The 7,146-nt window shown below is 49.7% G+C and overlaps 1 pseudogene; it reads left to right on the top strand.

Moving 5' to 3' along the window:
- The first annotated feature begins 913 nt into the window (after positions 1-913).
- Positions 914-7,146, top strand: part of LOC146856381 (retinol dehydrogenase 16-like) — a 51,513-nt pseudogene continuing 45,280 nt past the window's right edge.

Genomic DNA, 7,146 nt, shown 5'->3' with positions numbered 1-7,146 from the left:
AATTCATAGAGGGGGCGCCCAAAAAAATGTTGCACCATGTGCGACCACTGCTAGGGCCAGCCCTGGTTGGGAGTGTTAGCCCCCCTTCCCCTCGAAGTCCGAGTCTAGTTGCACCCCTGCCTAATACCTTTAAGTATATAACGTATGTGCTGAGATCTGGAAGGTTGAGAATAAAGCAATTTTTGTCTCACTGTATTATTGGGAGTCGGCGCTGTTCCTCTACGGTGGCGTGCCCTGAGGCCCTCCTGAATGGATGATCCAGATAAATGTACACTACGCTGAAAAACTCAGAAAGTCCGACCCCTTGTCTATGTAATGCAGGGAGGACGAAAAGCATGCCAGATACAGGCTCAAAGAAGCTAGTCAAGCCTTTCAGCTAGGCGTCAAACTCTAAATAAAGCAATGTAAAAAGTACAATGCCACCTCTTGTTTCCCTCAATCTCGTGACTCACCAGTTACAAGAATGATGAGGGTGCCTCCATCCCAGCATTGGCTAGAAGATCATGCTTTGCAAATTTGATTGTTATTTCCCCAACCCTTACTGCTTCTACTTTTATTAAAATGTAATCTTGAGTGAATCTGCAACTTGTAGATATGTAACTCTAGCCACTAGTATCCGTAATAGACTTTTGTACTTATTAATTTAGTGTTTTTCTGTTTGTATCTTTTAAGTAACTCGTGCACTCTGAAATCCTTTTGTAATGTAACTGGTCCTTTCGTAAAGCGCTCTCACACCTTCGGGTACAGTTCGCCCTATATAAAATCGCATTAAATAAATAAATAAGGCGGGACTGGATAAGATCTTCACGGCAGGCGCATTGCTTATGGGGAGCTGAGTTTGTTCTTCATCCCAATCATTTCCATAGTACGAAGGTTGGCGCTTTCTTCCGCGGCAGGAACGTGAGTGGTCGCAATGTGGCTGTACCTTGCCGCCATGCTAGCTCTGTACGGTCTCTTCCTGGTACTGGGAGAGAGAGCTGGTACCGAACCTCCAGGAAAAGTATTGTGTTTATCACCGGATGCGACTCAGGCTTCGGGAGCCCGATTGCTCGCCAGCCGGGCCAGCGCAGCCTGTGTTCTCCTTGCGGCGTGCTTGACAATGAAAGGAGTGTGCCACCCAGCGGCTGCAGACGGTAATACTGGATGTCACCGACAGCAATAGTGTAGCTGCTGCTGCCCAGTGGGTGAAGCAACAGGTGGGAGGCAGAGGTGTGTTCTTCTTGAACGTTTGCGCATTTTTTCCCGATAATAAGCATATTTTTGGTACAAGTCAAAGAACAAATACTGTACTGAAAAGCATATGTGCGATATCTGACCACACCCAAGTTGTAAAACGCCAGCCTGATTTACACAGAAATTCGCACAAATATTGTTGCAACACGTTTCTGTGTGTGTTTACTAGGTATTTCAAAACCATTTACTTCTGCAAGTTTTGCAGATGACCTCCTTTAACCAGTAAGGTCAGCAGATGCCGGGGGACACAATATTCCAATCAGTGGTTCCAATCTGCAATCCACGGACGTCTAGAATTTTTGCCCAATCGAGGAAAAAAGGGACTAAAATTCACAGAATGCATATTGTGGTGAAACCATCAGGTCGCAGCTGCTAGCTCACTTCAAGGCACAAATTCAGTCTCAGGTGTGTCTAGAGCAGGGGTCTCCAACCCATTCTGTAATAAGAGCTTCATATGTTCAATGAGGCTCCTCCTGAGCTATAATATTAGTGATGTAATCGTGCCCACCCCATCCAAGATTGTCAGCAGTGGGGCTGGGTTTCCAACCCTAATGTAAAAAAATCCGTTGAGAATTTGAAATGACTGTTAGGCATGGGCGGGTAATTCCGTTCCGCTCGTGAAATTTGCGGAATTTGGGTAATTTTGCGTTCCCTGGAGTACGAGGAATTGCCCAAAATTCCATGATCCACGGCTTCACGTTTTTTTTTGCTTGTTCGCGCTTTCAAAAAAGCATCGCGAACGGGCGGAACAAGCAATTTTGCTTGTTCACGGAATTTCTGCATGCTCACGGAGATTTTTTACCGTTTCACGGAGCTTTGCGTAGCGCGACTATGCAAATTCCGCCCACCTCTAATGACTGTACATGGGTAGAAAAAAAAATCCATAGCTGCAACCCCCAACTCAATAATAGCTTTAAAAACATTTAGAAAATGCAACTATTTGTGCCAAACATCAGCCAATGAGTTCTGAAAATAGACACAATTTCATCTTGAGAACATGCTTTTAAATGTTAGTATACTTATAATAACTCATCCAAGTAAAAGCTTCTTTATTAGTAGGCTGGGCTGAACACAGGAGAGCTACCCACAGGTAGCTGGAGAGCTACTGGTAGCTGACGAGCATCTTGTTGGAGACACCTTGTCTAGAGTTATTGACTGGGTCACGGGCTCTGCACTTCTAGTCCCAAAAACTATGAAAAGAAAGCAATGTATTTTGGGTGCTGTAGCCCAACTGGTTCAAAGTAAACTAGATTTGAAGTACCAAAGTTCAATTTTTGCAAAAAGAAATGTGGCTTTCCAGGGACATGGACACCCTCAAAGACAGAACACCGAGGCATATGTTAAAGTGAAACTATGACCAGTATCCAAATCATGGTGCTCTGACATGTTATCAGTATTTTTACTGTGCACATTCAGCCATTGGTGTGGCCTTGTAGTGCTTTTAGGCAGTCAAGCAACTTAACGCTTGGATGTGAGGTTAGCACCGTGACAGGAATCATTATCATATTAAGCTTGTGATGAGGTGGCACGGTAATTGGGCTCAGATCCTAGTCTCGGTTGGGTGATTATGTTGTATTCATTGAGCTGCTAGCATATGATCCTGGCACCAGCACCCCCAGCCCATAAGATGTACCACATTTTGTTTCATTTGTGATTAGCTCTAAAAAACTTTGCTGGGTGGATACCCTTCCCTGTGCACTTTGTTTATTTATTTATTAACATATTTTTATACCACCAACAAATCCCCTTTGTTTTGTTTCAGTGCCGCCTGTGTCATCAGGGGGTTGAAACCTTACAACATGTTATATGTATCTGACTCGTTCTGGCAAATCAGCGAAGAAGCTTGTTAAGATAAGAGTTTAATGGCTTGGGAATCAGGTCCTGCCGGACTGCACTGATGGAGTCATTGGACCCAAGAAATACAATGCTGAATATTAGATTAGTGCGGTTTCTGGCCATTTTTAAAACCATGACAGGAGTATAGGTTTGGTTATGGGTGGAGCTGGGGGCAAGGGGGTGAAGTGTTATTATAAGCCTTATAAGCTATTATTGGGTAAATCGACAAGTTTGAGATGGGCTGCTAGGGAATCACAAGCGGTTCCCTATCACGTCAAGCTACATAAATATTTGCCTAGCACACAGTTATTCTCGGTACACCCTCCCAAACTGCATACGAGCAGTTTAACCGCACCATTAACTTGCACATTGGCACTTTATCTGCAAATTGACAACCTGTTGTGTCATGTACACGAATTAGGAATGGGCCACTAGGGAAATTGTCATGAGCTGCTCCCAATCCCATCAAGCAAGGTAAACATCGGTTTATTACTCAGTTATTCTTTGTTCTCCTTCCCAATCTGCACACTGGCACTTTAACCGCATTTTAATTTTACTCATTGGTACTTTATCTGTAAATTTATAAATGGTTGTATAGCAAAGTATACATATTTGCTGCTTAAATAGGAAATGAAAAAGTTGGTCCACGATGGATAGGTATTTTTAGACTGTAAGTAGACGTTGTGGTTCATACGACTTTCTGAGCTATTCCGAACTCAGTATACAACAAATTCTTATTTGTGATTAGAATTATACTGGGCAGCAAATAATGAAATTGTTTGTCAATGAAAAGGTTTGCTGCGGATGGATAATAAGTTAAAAAACATTTTAGGTAAATATTTTTCTACTGTATGGCTTTTTGTAATGTTTATGGTTTTAATTGACTAATAAACTACCCTATCTATTAATTCAGGGCACTTTGCCACATTGCAATCATTCAGATACCAAGATGTCTGCAGTAAAACACATGACATTTGAACAGTCCCAACAAGTGCAGGGTTGCCTGGCTAGCAGCCCAACAGTAAGGTGCCGATTACGATCCGGTAAAAACCGTGTACGAACCGTCGGTCGGAGCGAATTCCCCGTCCGACTCGTACCCGGTCGTAAAACTTTACAAACATGGAATTACGATTCGCACGGAAACACCATTTCCGTACGAATCGTAAAAAACACCGACCGACGAAAATATACATACGAATGTGATCCGGGAATGCTGCGACGTGACGTCGGGACGCTTTCAGGCAGCGTTTCACGACCCAGGAATTACGATTCGAACCGACAGCAGTCCGGACGGCAATATTTTCACGGCACCCAAAAAGTGCCGCAAAAGCGAAGTACGGCGCGAAATGACCAGAGTAGGTGGCCCGGTACGTGCCGTACCCCCCCCCAGCCCCCATAGGTACGCGCCGACCCCCCCCCCAGCCCCCGTAGGTACGCGCTGACCCCCCCCAGCCCCCGTAGGTACGCGCCGACCCCCCCCCAGCCCCCGTAGGTACGCGCCGACCCCCCCCCAGCCCCCGTAGGTACGCGCCGACCCCCCCTGTGTGTACACCCGTGTACGTGTCGAACCCCCCCGTGTACGGTCGAGTCGAACCCCCCCGTGTACGGTCGAGTCGAACCCCCCCGTGTACGTTCGAGTCGTACCCCCCCGTGTACGTTCGAGTCGAACCCCCCGTGTACGTTCGAGTCGTACCCCCCCGTGTACGTTCGAGTCGAACCCCCGTGTACGTTCGAGTCGAACCCCCGTGTACGTTCGAGTCGAACCCCCCCGTGTACGTTCGAGTCGTACCCCCCCGTGTACGTTCGAGTCGAACCCCCCCGTGTACGTTCGAGTCGAACCCCCGTGTACGTTCGAGTCGAACCCCCCGTGTACGTTCGAGTCGTACCCCCACCCGTGTATGTACGGTGCGTACCCCCAGCGCTACGCGCTGGGGGTACGCACCGTACATACACGGGTGGGGGTACGACTCGAACGTACACGGGGGGGTTCGACTCGACCGTACACGGGGGGGTACGCACCGTACATACACGGGTGGGGGTACGACTCGAACGTACACGGGGGGGTTCGACTCGAACGTACACGGGGGGGGGTTCGACTCGACCGTACACGGGGGGGTACGCACCGTACATACACGGGTGGGGGTACGACTCGAACGTACACGGGGGGGTTCGACTCGAACGTACACGGGGGGGTTCGACTCGAACGTACACGGGGGGGTTCGACTCGACCGTACACGGGGGGGTTCGACTCGAACGTACACGGGGGTTCGACTCGACCGTACACGGGGGGGTACGACTCGAACGTACACGGGGGGGGGTTCGACACGTACACGGGTGTACATACAGGGGGGTTCGGCGTGTACCTACGGGGGCTGGGGGGGGGTTCGGCGCGTACCTACGGGCGCTGGGGGGGTTCGGCGCGTACCTACGGGGGCTGGGGGGGTACGGCGCGTACCTACGGGGGCTGGGGGGGGTTCGGCGCGTACCTACGGGGGCTGGGGGGGGTACGGCACGTACATGCGGGGGCTGGGGGGGTTCGGCGCGTACCTACGGGGGCTGGGGGGGTACGGCACGTACATGCGGGGGCTGGGGGGGGTTCGGCGCGTACCTACGGGGGCTGGGGGGGGTACGGCACGTACATGCGGGGGCTGGGGGGGGTTCGGCGCGTACCTACGGGGGCTGGGGGGGGGTACGGCACGTACATGCGGGGGCTGGGGGGGGTTCGGCGCGTACCTACGGGGGCTGGGGGGGTACGGCACGTACATGCGGGGGCTGGGGGGGGTTCGGCGCGTACCTACGGGGGCTGGGGGGGTACGGCACGTACATGCGGGGGCTGGGGGAGGTTCGGCGCGTACCTACGGGGGCTGGGGGGGGTACGGCACGTACATGCGGGGGCTGGGGGGGGTACGGCACGTACCGGGCACCTGTTTGGACGTCTCCATGGTTGTTATGGGAGTTCGGTGCGGACGGTCTTTTAACCATACGGTTGTACATTCGGACGCCCGGGATGGATCATGATTCCTCGGTCGGACTTCACCTTTCACGTTTGTACGGTGAATCGTACGAGGACGTGTCGGACACATTTTCCGACCCGAGGACGTGTGGGGAATGATTCCCAATGCGGTTCGTATGGACTTTTTACCATGCGAATCGTGATTGCCAGTTCGTACGGCACTTGTACGATTCGTACGGTAAAAAGACCGGATACGAGTCGCACGGGGATATTTTTTACAGGATCGTGATCGGCACCTAAATGTGGCACCATCAGCCTTCTTGCTTAAATTTTGACTTCACCGCCCTTTACAAGGGACAGTTGACAATTAAGTCAGGACTGGCTGAAGTTGTGGCATCTGGCATGACACCTCTTGTCAGCTATGCAAGTGGTCTTTCGTTGTTTCCATAGGGTCAAGGCCTCAGGGACTGTATCAAGCCTGTTGAATTACTAGATGAACTGCTTGTGTTAATGGTAATGCAGAGCTATAGAAATCTCTGTAATATAACATTACATTGCACATACTCATGATTTATCTAAATTTGTAGCAGGTTGAAGTACTGGGTTTTTCAGAACCAACCCAGCGGTGCCAGGGGACACACCCGAAGACTTCGAGTTCTTCCTGTTTCAGACTACAGAAACACAGAGTCTTCTAGGTGAAGTCAAAGATCGTATTTATTGGCTGCAGACCAATCACAGGTGTCCGAGAAGTACAGCACGGTGTATTTTCTCAGGAGACTGCTCCCAACCAAAAACCAGTCTTTTCTTATATACAAAATATTACGCTCTGGGCAACACCGCCCCCATTTTACAAGTGGTCATTCACATATTTTCGCTTCAAAGAAACAGCAAAGTCATGATGATAATCCCACATTTCAGCTCGGTCAGCCCACAATTATTTACCCAGCAAGGCTCAGAACCTTCATCAGATTTCAGCGGACCCCAATAAAACGGGCACCTCCTCCTCGTAAAGCAAGCCATAAAGTAGGAAACAGAGTCAGGTGTGAAAGAGATTAGTCAGGGTTCGTGTGGGAAGAACGACTTTATGGTGTGTCAAGCTCTGATGCTAATCCCATTTGGCCACA

Source organism: Triturus cristatus, chromosome 4_1 (genome assembly GCF_964204655.1).
Source record: "Triturus cristatus chromosome 4_1, aTriCri1.1, whole genome shotgun sequence".
NCBI lineage: Eukaryota > Metazoa > Chordata > Amphibia > Caudata > Salamandridae > Triturus > Triturus cristatus.
The sequence above is the reverse complement of the archived record's forward strand: the minus strand, read 5'-3'. Positions and strand labels throughout refer to the sequence as shown.